The 13,187-nt window shown below is 36.9% G+C and overlaps 1 non-coding gene across 1 annotated transcript; it reads left to right on the top strand.

Annotated features, from left to right (window-relative positions):
• The first annotated feature begins 6,212 nt into the window (after nt 1-6,212).
• LOC132523990 (U6 spliceosomal RNA) lies at nt 6,213-6,319 on the top strand. Its single transcript, XR_009541755.1, has one exon. It is a non-coding gene; the product is annotated as a U6 spliceosomal RNA (small nuclear RNA).
• Nucleotides 6,320-13,187: the final 6,868 nt, after the last annotated feature.

Genomic DNA, 13,187 nt, shown 5'->3' with positions numbered 1-13,187 from the left:
CAGGGAATTTCAGGAGAAATGTGAGAGCACAGCGGGTAAACACTGTAAGTGCCTCAAGGTTCGTTTCTAGCTGTTCTCCTAAGAGTTTAATGGATGCAATTATCTGCTTTCTCAGAAATCTGGGGGATTGGGTGGGGTGGGGTGGGGCCTCTCAATGTGAAAGAAAATAATCTTCACGGTTTAATATCTACTTTCTTGAGTGATGGCATATGCAGGGTCACCATTCTCGTTGCTGCTCTATTTCCTGCATACCAACCCCTTAGTATGGCTGTATCATTTTGTGTTATATTTAGAGTTGCGTTAGGTTCATACAAACTGTTTAAAAATGTTTATTGCTTCTCAGATTTTCTCTCTCTAATTATGATGTGCTTTGGACAGATAAACAGACCTTGATTTGGACTTTGGGCTGAATAATCAGCCATTTGGAGGTGCTAAGAGAAGAATGAGGAATATGTACTAAGTGGTGGAACTAGTGGGATTTAAAGAAACACTAAGTCCCAAAGTAACAACCTTGGTTATTAATTCTGATTTGTTCTTCATCACAGCCCATCCTAACCTTAATTTCCAGCAGGCTTAAAGAGAGATGTTCCATCAGCTTGTAGTGAAACTTCCTATTTGTAAAAAAAAAAAAAAATTCTCCTTTGACATACAGTAGGTAACACTGGCTCTACATGATAGTTTAATATGTAAATCTTTGCACCTTTGATTTCTAAATAGAAATTTATTTATGCATCTTCTCTCTTCTACAACCTACTGCCAGAGGCCTTCCTTAAGGGTTCACATCCCTTTACTTTGACTCATGGAGATATGGTGTGCCTGCCTTCCCTCAATTGTAAATTTTTAGTTACATACATTATCAACTCATCAACTGCTTCTCATTTTTATCAAGGAGTATGAGCTGCTCAAAGTTTTTAGATAAATACTTACATTTACCCAATTAACCATTTCTTTTTCTGAGATACCTCCACCAAAATAGTGTGATATAAATTGCTTCCTGAAAAACTTTGGAGTTACACTAGATTATAGCTTAAACATTTACATGCAAACAAAACTTTAAAAGGGTTTAAATGGGAATAAATGATGGACAGGTAATCCATTTTTTGATGACCTATGATGTCTCAGGCACTACTCTTTATTTAAATTATTTTACTTAATCCCCACAACAAGCATGTAAGAAATTCAGTTATAGGGGCAAGGAGTTCTTGAAACTCAGTAAATCGCACTCATTGTAAGGGCTACAGATGAGATTTTATGCTAGATATAAATAACTAAATATTCTGTTTTTCTAATATAGAAGTCTTTATGAATATTTCAAGCATACTATTTATTTTTAGTACTATTTTTTCAATCAACAGAATTTATTAAGGACTGAGTGTACACAGTGAATGCATTATGATGGCACTGGAAAAATGAAAAATCTGATTCCTATCTTCAAAGATGGGAATTTGGAGAAAACATACAATCCACGCCTTTGATGACCACACAACTCTATAAAACATGGGAGAGACAAATAGGGGTAAAGACAACTGGGTTAGTTCTTATCTATGGAAGAGGGGTGAATTACACGAGGCCCTCAAGGATGGGCAGGAATATATTGGCAGGAGGATCTATCACCAACTTGGGGTTGGTGCTCAGCATACTGCATTCAGGGGACAGTAGGAAGGTCCCCCCACTAGGGATGTGCTCAAATCAAAGAGCTGTGAGAGGGTGGAGGGTATATGACCAATTTGACCAGGACTGGAACGATCGGTAGGAAGTCTGGACTTAAGGATATAAACACAGAAGATAATATTAGAATTTTATGAGCACCAACGTACCTTAATGATGGAAGTATTTTAAAATATTATAGGTCCAAAAGGGACTAAAATGATGATGCAGTTAGGAAGATAATTGGGGCAATTTAGCCCCGAGGTGATAAAATCTGGTTCAAGATGATAGTGACATATAAAGGAGGAAAATAGAATCCAGTGATTCATTAAAACTATGAGATCCTAGTGGAAAATCCCAGTGGTAATTGTTTGATTTGGAAAAATGTTTTTGCAATTTATTTGATTTTACAGGAGAACCATGTTATCTAATCCAATTGGTACTGGTGTTTGGTTGCACAACCAGAGAGTTAAAGAAAAGAATCATTAGGAAATGATATAAACATGCGGTTTGAACATTTAGTTATCTTGAAAACATTTATTGCATAGATGTTCATGCATTTACCAACATTTGGTGCAATTCCAAGCCTTTTCTTTGATGGATATGTCCTTTGGAGTTCTAAATCATCCTTCTTGTATAAATCATACCCTTAGGGCATTACTTACAACTTCAGGTTGTTTTTCTTCGAATGAATTAAAGACTGTTACAAACCAATATGATCAAAAAATTCACCTACATTTTGATTTCCCTCCCAGTCTCTCAAAGTTATCTCACCTACACCACCCTTCCACAGCAATCATTTCAGTGACAGTTTTATTAAATCTTTCAAAACGATTCCCTTTAGTTTTCAAAGAAAGATATCTTTCTTTTTGCTCTAATGTTTCATTGATTTATTTGATATCTAACTACATTACACACATATAATAACAAGTACAACTGCCATAAATAGGTTTAGAAAAAACACAGCTGACTTTTGGTTTAAATATGACTCAACTAGAATCCACAAGAGTGCAAACAAAAGCTCCCAGGTGGGATGGGAGCTTTCAGGGGGCTCCCAGCAGCAGTCACTGTGTTGTTTTGGTAGCATGAGTCACTGTGTTGTTTTGGTAGCATGAGTCACTAGTTAATCCAGCAAGTTAGAAAGGAGAGACTGGCGAAGAGCTTGTATTGGTCTATACGGAACACAATCCTCTAAAAGCTAAATGGTAACATTTATTATAGTTACCATGTGCATTAAAATGGAGCCTGGCGTGAAGGGTTTCTCATTTTATAATGAGTATAGCTTGACTTTAAACATATAGACCTTCCACATTTTCTTTTGGGGAACTTCCAGTTCAACAGAGAGTAAATGCCAACTCTAACAATTTTTAAATTTGTAGCAAAATCGAGGCAGCAAGCAGATAAGAAATGAGATAGAACTTGACATTGTAAGGTAAAAGTTTAAAAAATGTTGGCGCTTCCCTGGTGGTGCAGTGTTTGAGAGTCCGCCTGCCGATGCAGGGGATGCGGGTTCGTGCCTCGGTCCGAGAGGATCCCACGTGCCGCGGAGCGGCTGGGCCTGTGAGCCACGGCCGCTGAGCCTGCGCGTCCGGAGCCTGTGCTCCGCAACAGGAGAGGCCACAACAGTGAGAGGCCCGCGTACCGCAAAAAAACAACAAAAAAATGTGTTTAAGCCACAATTTTATTCATTTCCCACATTCTTTAGAGGTTAATCCACATGAACACCTATTGACTTTTTTAAACTATATCTTTTCCAACATTTAGAAAATTATGAAATATTTATTTGCAAGAACCACTTTAGGAAATTTTTTTAGAGCTTTCAGAAACATGAAATAAATCTATCATTCTGATTTCCCAAATAAGTGAAGTTAAGCTGAAAAGTTATCACTAATTTCCTTGAAGTCATCCATCAGGTTGACAAAAGTAAAGATTATAATGAAGCATAAGATACTTAATCCAAGTATACTACTTGCATTAAGTATCTTATGCCTCATTATATCCATCTTATCCTTTGACATGATACCCTCTATCTGTTCTCCCATCTCACTCTCTTTTAAATCTAAGACTTTCACTGATAGATCTGAATGGCAGAGCCTCGGTCACATGCCAGCTCCTACTACATGGCACGCTGGTTAAGTCCATTCCTGACTTCCACTTTGGCATTCCATGTCCATAAATTAGAAAGCACCCAAACACAGGGAGTTAAAATTACAGATTGTGACAATTGAACACTATAGCTGATTTCAAATCATGCCATCTCATGCCAAAATGAATCTTTTTCAAGGGTAAAGGATAAAAATGTGAATATCTCAACTCTCTATTTTAAAATATAATCCAATTCAACAGACTGAAATATCTTAAAAAAAATCGGTAGAAGGAACGTTGAGTGTATTCATCATGGAAGTGTATCTCCACCATAGTTCATCTTTCAAACCCCTCTATGTGATAACCATGTCACATCTAGTGTTTTATAAATTGGGTGATTCTCAAAAATCCATTTTAGTGGGTATATGTCATTTAGTGAGCATAAGGACGGCCATTTATAGCTTTTAGGTCTCTCGGAGATTTTTAATTATGACAGGATGGGTAGGCATGCAGTGCAATGCCAAAACCCAGCCATACATTACTTGTACTTAAGAAGCAGGGGAGTTTGGAGCTGAGTACTTTAGCTGATAAAACACACATTTTTCACCTACCAGACCTCAGCTCCACTTGGCTCTGATTTCCTAAGTAAATTAATTTTGTTCTATCAATGATGCTACCATTAGCTGATAATCCAAGAGGCATGCCATGCATATTTCACCCTTCGCTGGCTTCTTACTGTTTCTGAACATCGGCTGAATATAAAAAGGAGAAATGTTGGATGTGCTCGGAGACCCACTGCCTTCAGCTTTAGCTCAGAAATCGTACAAGTCTGGTGAATGTGCCAGCAGTTTTGAGCAGGACCTGGGAGGTAGTTGGAGTGATTATTCTAATTTGTGTAAGGGGAAAAAGATATTAGCAGATTTAACTAAAGTGTCCCATGTTCACTGAATTGAGAATGAATTTGTGTTTCTAATATTAACGTTGTGAGGATACCAATTACTTGTGGAGTTCTAGTGTTCTGTGTTTGTCTCCCACTCGGGCCTGGAAAGCCCCTCAGGTTAGGATGAAAGCCTAACACCTAGTGCAGTGTTTAGCATGTAGTTTCTGCGTAAAACCCACCCGCGGGGCGGGGTGGGCAGGGGGCGGGGCTTGAGGTGGGAACAGAGGTCTCATGTTTATGAGGACCAGATGAACCCACTAAGAACATTATCAAAGAGGATTTGGGAATTAATGATCAAACAACAGAATACAAGAATTAAGACTCTGAAAACATAATACAAGAAGCTTTCCAGGAGTACCTCAGATAGACAAGAAGCTCATGCAGAAAGAAGAAACAATCAGAGGTCTGTGCTTTTTTCCTGGGCTGCTGACGGAGTGGGAGGCCGAGAGTGCAGGGCACATTCAGGTGGGTGCTTTTAGGGTCTACTCAAATATCCCACAACTCAACCTGGGGAAAACTTATAACAAGTTCTTTGAATGTGGGAAATTAGGAAACTAAAAGAATAAGATCACCCTTCCAGGCATCATCATCAGGGAGGGAGAACCCAGCTGTGAAGGCTTTGGGACCTTTAATAACAGGTTGTAAGGACAGAGAAAGCCCCGTGGTCTACCTCAGTGACACACCCTCACTACAGGGCTGGCTTGCAAGGCCAGCAAGGCATTCCCAATCACCGGCTACACTTGGGCTTGATCAGGAAACGGTGTGACTCACCAGGAGGGGCTATACTGGCTGAATGTGACATTAACCACCCATCATGGCCAACAGTGGTTGAGTGAAGAGAAGTTCCATGGGCAGCAGCAGGGAGAACGCGTGAGCCACTTGGATTCTATCTAGGAATAGGGATGGCCTTTCAGGGGAAAGTCCAGTGATGCTTCTGGCCTCCAACCTGTTCAGGGCCACTTTTTTCATCTTAAATGATTGAAAGTCAGGAGGCATCTTTAGGAGCAACATAATGATACAATCATGTTTTAGAAGTTTTAAATAGTATTAGTAATTCTAATCACTTTATGTCAAAATATGTACAGCTTTGGGCTTCCCTGGTGGCGCAGTGGTTGAGAGTCCACCTGCCGATGCAGGGGACACGGGTTCGTGCCCCGGTCCGGGAAGATGCGGCTGGGCCCGTGAGCCATGGCCACTGAGCCTGCGCGTCCAGAGCCTGTGCTCCACAACGGGAGAGGCCACAACAGTGAGAGGCCCGTGTACCGCAAAATTAAAAAAAAATTTTAAAAAAAAGTACAGCTTTACTGAGTAGAGATATATAACTAGTCATAATTCGCATCTGGTCAGACACAGGTTTTAGAGAGAAGAGTGGTGTGACCATAATAGAAAGCATTCTGTTTTGACTTGATTGTAAGAGACAACTTTTAGGAGGTCAGAGAGAAGAGATGGAAAAGGGATGTTTAATTCCTGAAAACTTTTCTGTCCTATTTGAGACCGTGAATACTAGCAAAAGGGGGAAAAAAAAAAACTAGTAAAAGTCGTGCTCACTTCGGCAGCACATATGCTAAAATTGGAATGATACAGAGAAGATTAGTATGGCCCCTGTGCAAGGGTGACACACAAATTCGTAAAGGGTTCCATGTGCTTTTGGATTGGGAGTTTGGGGTTCGTAGATGCCAACTGTCACATATAGAGTGGATGGACAACAAGGTCCTACTGTATAGCATAGGGAACTATATTCAATATCCTGGGAAAAACCATAATGGAAAAGAATATAAAAAAGAATGTATGTATACGTATAACTGAGTCACTTCGCTGTACAGCAGAAATTAACACAATATTGTAAATCAATTATACTTCAATTGAAATAAATAATAAATAAAAGAAAATAAATAAAAAGAAAAAAGTTGATATTGATTACATATTGAAATGAAAATGCTTGGGATATATTGGGCTAAATAAAATATATTAATAAAGTAAAAAAAAAAAACTAGTAAAAGTCACTCTGCTCAAGAATGTAATTCACCTAAATCACAGCATTCCATATTCTGAACCTTCTTTAAACACACGGTTTGCAAATAATTAATAACCTGGAAACTGTGACAGATTGTGCATTTTGAAAACAGAAAACCCCTTTTTAAACAAAAAAAAAATTCTTGAGTATTTCTCTATGTACTGTTCATATTATGTTTTCCTGTCTATCCTGTCCCTGGTTGACTTGAATTGGGTGGCAAAAGGATTTTTGATTATGTTAGATTTCTGCCCTAAGGTTAATGAGTAATGTTTGTGATCTGAAACAGGTATATCACGTTGATAGTGTCAGGAATGCCCCCCCACTGTGCAAAGAAGGTGTCAAAATGCCAATAACCAAGTGTGTGGGGAAGGTGATAGGGACTATATCTGGCTACTTGGTGGGCAGATCATAAACTCTTAATTAAGTGGCACTTGGGATCGGACAGCATCATAATTCGTCCAAATGTCTTTTCCTCTGCACCACCAAACCCCATCAACTCACAGCCTGCGGCTTTAAACGTTTCCCTGAGCAAATCCCAAGGTATTTCTTTCTGACTCCCCTGTAAATAGGTGAAGAGAGAAGTCTCCTTTGCTTTCAAAAGTCTATATTAAAACTCCAATGCAGCTCCTCCATTTTCATCTTCTTAAAAATAAATTACACCTATGAATTGAATATCTTTAAAAATGACATGCCCTTTAGATGCACTGAATCACGAGCTTGCATTTAAACCTCCGGAAGAAGCTCTGAGTCACGATGGCCTTCAGAAGGAGCTCATAGAATTTCTAATCCAGTTACCTTCTTGGCAGCTGCAAAGACTGCCCTGCTTGTCTGGTTTTAAAGTGGATTTAAATATTCTATGTGGCTTTTCTTTTTTTTTCCAAATTAACTTTCATGATATTTTACAAAAATATTTCCTTCTTTCTCTCGTTCAATATTTATTTAGTGCTTACTACGTGTCAGGCAGAATTTTAGGGTTTGAGTTACTATAGTGAAAAGAACAGATGTGTTTGAAAAGTCTGTTTTTGCAGAATGCACTAATGGATTTTCGCTAGTTTTATGCATGGACTATTTCCGTACCACTGGGATTCAGTGCGATCAGGAGATCACTGTGATCTTTTGTGAGAGGACAGCCATGACAATGAATCGCATTATTCTTGTCCAGCCACTGGGCATAGTGCTTCTTTTTTTTTTGTTTTTGTTTTTGTTTTTTGCGGTACGCGGTCCTCTCACTGTTGTGGCCTCTCCCGTTGCGGAGCACGGGCTCAGCGGCCATGGCTCACGGGCCCATCCGCTCCGCGGCATGTGGGATCTTCCCGAACCGGGGCACGAACCCGTGTCCCCTGCATCGGCAGGCGGACTCTCAACCACTGCGCCACCAGGGAAGCCCTGGATGAATGATTTTTGACAGCAGTACCATCTCTTTGAATAGTCTGGTAAAACATACTAGAAATAAATTCAAGCAAGTTCATAAAATTGCCTAAAGAGTTAGAAGAGAGTATAAAGTATAATGCTTTTATTACTGTGTGTGTGAGTTAGAATCCAATAACATTAGTGACTGAAACCACGTAATCAGACAGGTGTATTTGATGAGTGAGTATTTTATTGGGGGGTTTCTGGAGCTTATCAAATAGATTTAGAACCTTTAATAACTTTTTCCACATACATATAATCTGGTATAAAACATGTACAAAATAGTCTCTCAGAAAAGTAACTGCCAGTTTGTCTTGTTTCCTATTCTGGATTTTCAGTTTTCACCTGGACTACAATTTCAGAATAGCTATCTTACTGAAAATAAAATTCTGTATCAGTTGAAATCCGTGTATTCACAATATAGAAAGCTGAGATACTGATGCAGTAAAAATGGTGACGTTGTTTTTAAAAACATTGTGGCACATCATTTATTTCCCTATGACAGTTTCTGTCTCTCAGGGGAATGAATCAAAGTTGTGACTTAGTTAACTAAAACAGATTATTAAGTTAGCATAAACTCAATCGCTGGGAAACCTGGCAGCTGGTACACTCATTTATGATGTGTCAAATGTAAAATCATGTTCCTACTTTGAAGTTTTGCTAGCAAGTCACATTGCTAATACCAGGAAGGAAAAAAAAAGTCTCTTCTAAAATATTTGGATGTGAAAATAACTTTACAGTTGTATTTATGAAAAGGTTTCAAGGCTTGTTGTATAAGATATGTTGGTACAGAATTATTTGGCAACCAATTTATAAAATTAAATAATTATACATTGTAACTAAAAAACAAAGCAACTGAGAAAGGGCCATCATTGAATTGTAAGAAACAGATTTTTAGATATTATTTATGAGGCATTTCAAAATGAACAGATTCTTACCCAACTTATTTTACTTATCTATAGTTATTTTTAAATTGTCTCCCTTTTCTTTTTTGCACTTTGTACTTATTCTATTTTTTCATCACTGAATTATGGAAATATTTCTAAACATTACCAGATTAATGAAGCCACTAGGCTTCTTTGTAAAGGTAGATTGTGAAAGTCAATTTTTCTGGTTTAATAACAAAGGAATAATAGAAAATATGAATTCGTGTTGTCTTTGGGTTCATTTAAAGTAGGAGATAAATTTTGTAAAAATGTCTATGTAGTCATAAAAATATTTTATTATACTGTATTATTCTGTTAGATGGTATAGATGATATCTATGCCTCAGTTTCATTATATGGTAACATTTACTTTCAATAAAAACATGGACTGATTTTAACTGTTGTAACTGGAAATTTAAATTTATAACTTAAAAACACTATAAAATATTTCTATGAATATCATTCCTACACTAAAATATGTATAGGTACTGCAGCTGGGTATAAAAGAAGTAGCAAAGAAAAAGTACACATTCAATGTAATTCAATGAGTACTCAGTAAGTCTCTACCATGCACCAAGAACACATAAGAAAGCACAACATGTGGCACCTGTTATCAAGGAACTTATAATTTGTTAAAAATATAACTTATGCTTCTGTGAATAACATTTATTTATGACAGTACAATGTTTAATGCCATTGAGAGGATGGTGTATTGAAACTTTAGAAAAGAGAACTATAAAGTAAGCTTCAGTGTTGAGGAAAGTCTTCATGGACAAGGAAGGATTCAACCAAAAGGAGTAAGGACATTTTAGGTAGTACAATGAGCCAAGATGCCAAGACCAGAGGAAGAAGAACTTGTTTAGGGAGTTGGTTTGAAGAGCTTTTTGCTTAAATAAGGAAAAGTCTAGGGAAGTAACGGACACTAAGCAAAGGAAGGAAATCAGGTTTTGATGCGATCTGGAGGATTTTAAATACTTTCATAACATGATAATTTCTATAATCTAGACCTAACTAGTTGGTTTCTGTCCCATAAGCCTTGGGAGACACGAAAGGACCTGAGGAATGTAGTGTTTTGGAAAGATTGATCCAACAGTAATATTTGGGATGTTTTAGTGGGAAAGATAACAGAGGCAAGAAGGCTAAAATAATGGAAACAAGTAGTTACTACCAGGACAAAGGTGGAAAGCAGAAGTGGTGAAAAAGAAATGGTTTTTAGAGAGGTGTTTAAGAATATTTACCCTCCAATTCAAAAGATGATTGTTTTTCTAGTCCTCTTATAAAACGTTTCTTTTACTTTCTGCAACTCTGGTAGACTCCAGATGGCTGAAGATCCTTTGCCACACCTCTCACTAAGAAGAGGTGTTTAATTCTCCACCTCTTGAATTCAGGCTGGTTGTGGTGAGACTTGCTTGAACAATAGAATATCACAAGTAGTATTCAGAGACTTTGAGACTATAGGTCATAAAGGACTTAAGACTTCTGCCCAGGCAGAACCTGGCTGCCGGAGGGGTGGCCGACGTGGAGGGAACCAAGGCCTCAAATCAGAGCCCCCGCTGAGCTTTCAGCCATCAGCAGCGCCAGTTTCAGTAGCTGCTTTTTCATAGTCAGGGAAAGAATGTGGGAGAGGTAAGGTGGGCAGTTTAGGAGCTTCGCTTCACAGGCTGACTCTACTTTTGATGGAGGGCGATTACTTCTGCTTGTATATTTGGTTATTAGTATTTCATATTTCTACCCATCGTATCTGCTACAGACATATTACTTTCATTAACTCATTCAAAACATTTCAGTTTAGTCTTAGAAATTCTTGAGACACATGGCCACAATTTCACTTCCTCTTTCCATAACAGATATTCTAATTATTTCTTACTTTGATTACATAAATTCAATGCCAAAAGCAGATTAGAAGTTGATACAGGTCATCAGAATAGAATATAAGTAATAAAAAATTCACGTCATAAGAATTTCATGTGAAGTATTGTAAACCAAAGACTTTTAATAGCCACCATTCATTGAGCCCCTGTGTTAGACTTTCTCCCTTCAAACTAGCATCACTGAATTCTCTGAAAAATAATTTAAATTGTGATTCTGTTACAATGACAATCTAAAAAAATAGCATGTGCATACACTGGGTCATGTAGATGACTACGCCATGTCTGAGTTTTCTCATTTGGGGATGCACTTACAATCCCATTTGCACTCAGGGAAGGCCAGATAATGTCACAAAGTGCTGTAGGAATAAAAATTAACAGTATTCTGAATATAGCAAAATGGAGTGAGGATCAAATAATTATGGGATAATTGTTAATTATTTAATAATTATAATTATAGAGTAGACAGCCAAATGGAAAAGTCAACCCCTAACAATTATCAAGCAAAAACCTTATTTTGTGGCTTTAGGTACCGTACTTGAGCTATAAATGGACAGATTGGGCAATTCTTGTTTGCCCAATTGGCAACAATTCATTAGCAGTAAGTATAATGATAAATGAAGAGTAAAAATATTTCTGTCTAGGATCCGGAAATAATTGGTTTCCATATCCTTTCCATGTTGATTTCAATTACACTCAATTTCATCCTCACTTCAAGTAAACAATATAATTTTACAGAATTATCAAGAACTACCTTGTTAAAATGGAGAATGATTCTGGGTCGCTACCTTTCATTTTATGATTGTTTTTGTAAGTGACAAATAGAATAGCTATCACTTTATACATTAAATAATGTATCCAGCAAACTGGCTTTTTTAAAGAACTGAGTAACTCCTACATGCTCAAAACAGTAGGAAAAGTTAAGAAAACACATCTTGTTTATTTGTTAAATTGTATGTTGTATAAGTTATTTGTCATATGTAAGCAAAAAATTAGTAATTTTTAAAATTTAGTAACTCTACTTTTTTTCCTTATATATTAAGGCTTAGAAGTTTTTCTTTTTTTCCTTTTAAAACTCCCATCCTAATGGGGTCAATTCCCTAAACACAGGTTTTATAACCATGGGAAAGTTGCATACTTCATGTAATATGTTTGTTTATGGCTCAATATGTCATTTCAGTTTTTTGTGTCTCTCCTCACACTTATAAAGGTACTAAAAGATGCCTCAGAGTAATCAGCAAATATACGACTTCATATCAACTAAAAGCACTTTACAGAAGAGGAGAGACTGCAAGGCAACAGATTTCCTATAGCAGTACTTTCCTAAGTGTGCTAAGGTAATTAGCCTCAATAGGAGATAATTTTGGTTCACAGGGGTTGCTGTTGCTTTAATCCTTTCTGGGAAATTTGGATTTTCCATTGATAGCAGTTTTAACAGGTCACACTGGAGCCAGAGTGAATTAAAGTGAAGAGCTACACAGTCTAAACAAACATTCCTCCCCATTATCAGAAGCCTGACAACATAATAGCATAAACTATAGTCATGTGGCCACATTGACAAGTAATGCAGGAACAATTAAAAATCAAAGAAATGCTACATTTCTTAAATCAGACTTGAGTTGGGGTAAGCATGTTTAAAATGACCACTTTCCTCCCCTCCCCCAGAAATTTTATCTTCTGTTTTAAATTGAAAAAATTATAACACTGTTTATTTGAATCATTCTTGTGATTAGTCTACCTCTCTGTTTTGTAAAATTAAGGCAGACTGTGGTAATATTGCTATACAATTTCAGGTATTTAAACCTTGAAAATACTACGTGATTTGGCATGCTTATTTTTTAAAAATTTTCTATTTTACCAAAATTGCACAATTAAACAAATTTAGAGCTGTAGTTCCACTACATTTTACATTTTCCCCAACGATGTTGATAGAACATGGTTTGTTTATATTTACTGTGAAACCTTTTAAAATATGTGATGGGTAATGTAGTTTACATGTTAAAAGTGAAATATTTTTCTAAGTATTTCTTTTTTGTTTTTGTAACTAGGAGATTTAAAAATAACTCATAAAATGGATAGACTTATACTTCAGTGGGCTCTAAGTGACAATATTTTGTCAATACTTTTGGTGTTCTAATATTACTTTATTACTTTTAGATGAGAGTTTTAGAGACACTAAAAATTTATCGAAATGCTTTTGCCTACAGAATGTTTGTGTTATAAAGCAGCAACAGATTTTTTTGTTGTTAAGGGAGATTGTATTAACTGTATTTCAAAAATCTTTTACTAGACTTTCTG

The sequence above is a fragment of the Lagenorhynchus albirostris genome, chromosome 7 (genome assembly GCF_949774975.1).
Source record: "Lagenorhynchus albirostris chromosome 7, mLagAlb1.1, whole genome shotgun sequence".
Taxonomy (NCBI): Eukaryota; Metazoa; Chordata; class Mammalia; order Artiodactyla; family Delphinidae; genus Lagenorhynchus; species Lagenorhynchus albirostris.
This window is presented reverse-complemented; position numbering and strand designations above follow the sequence as displayed.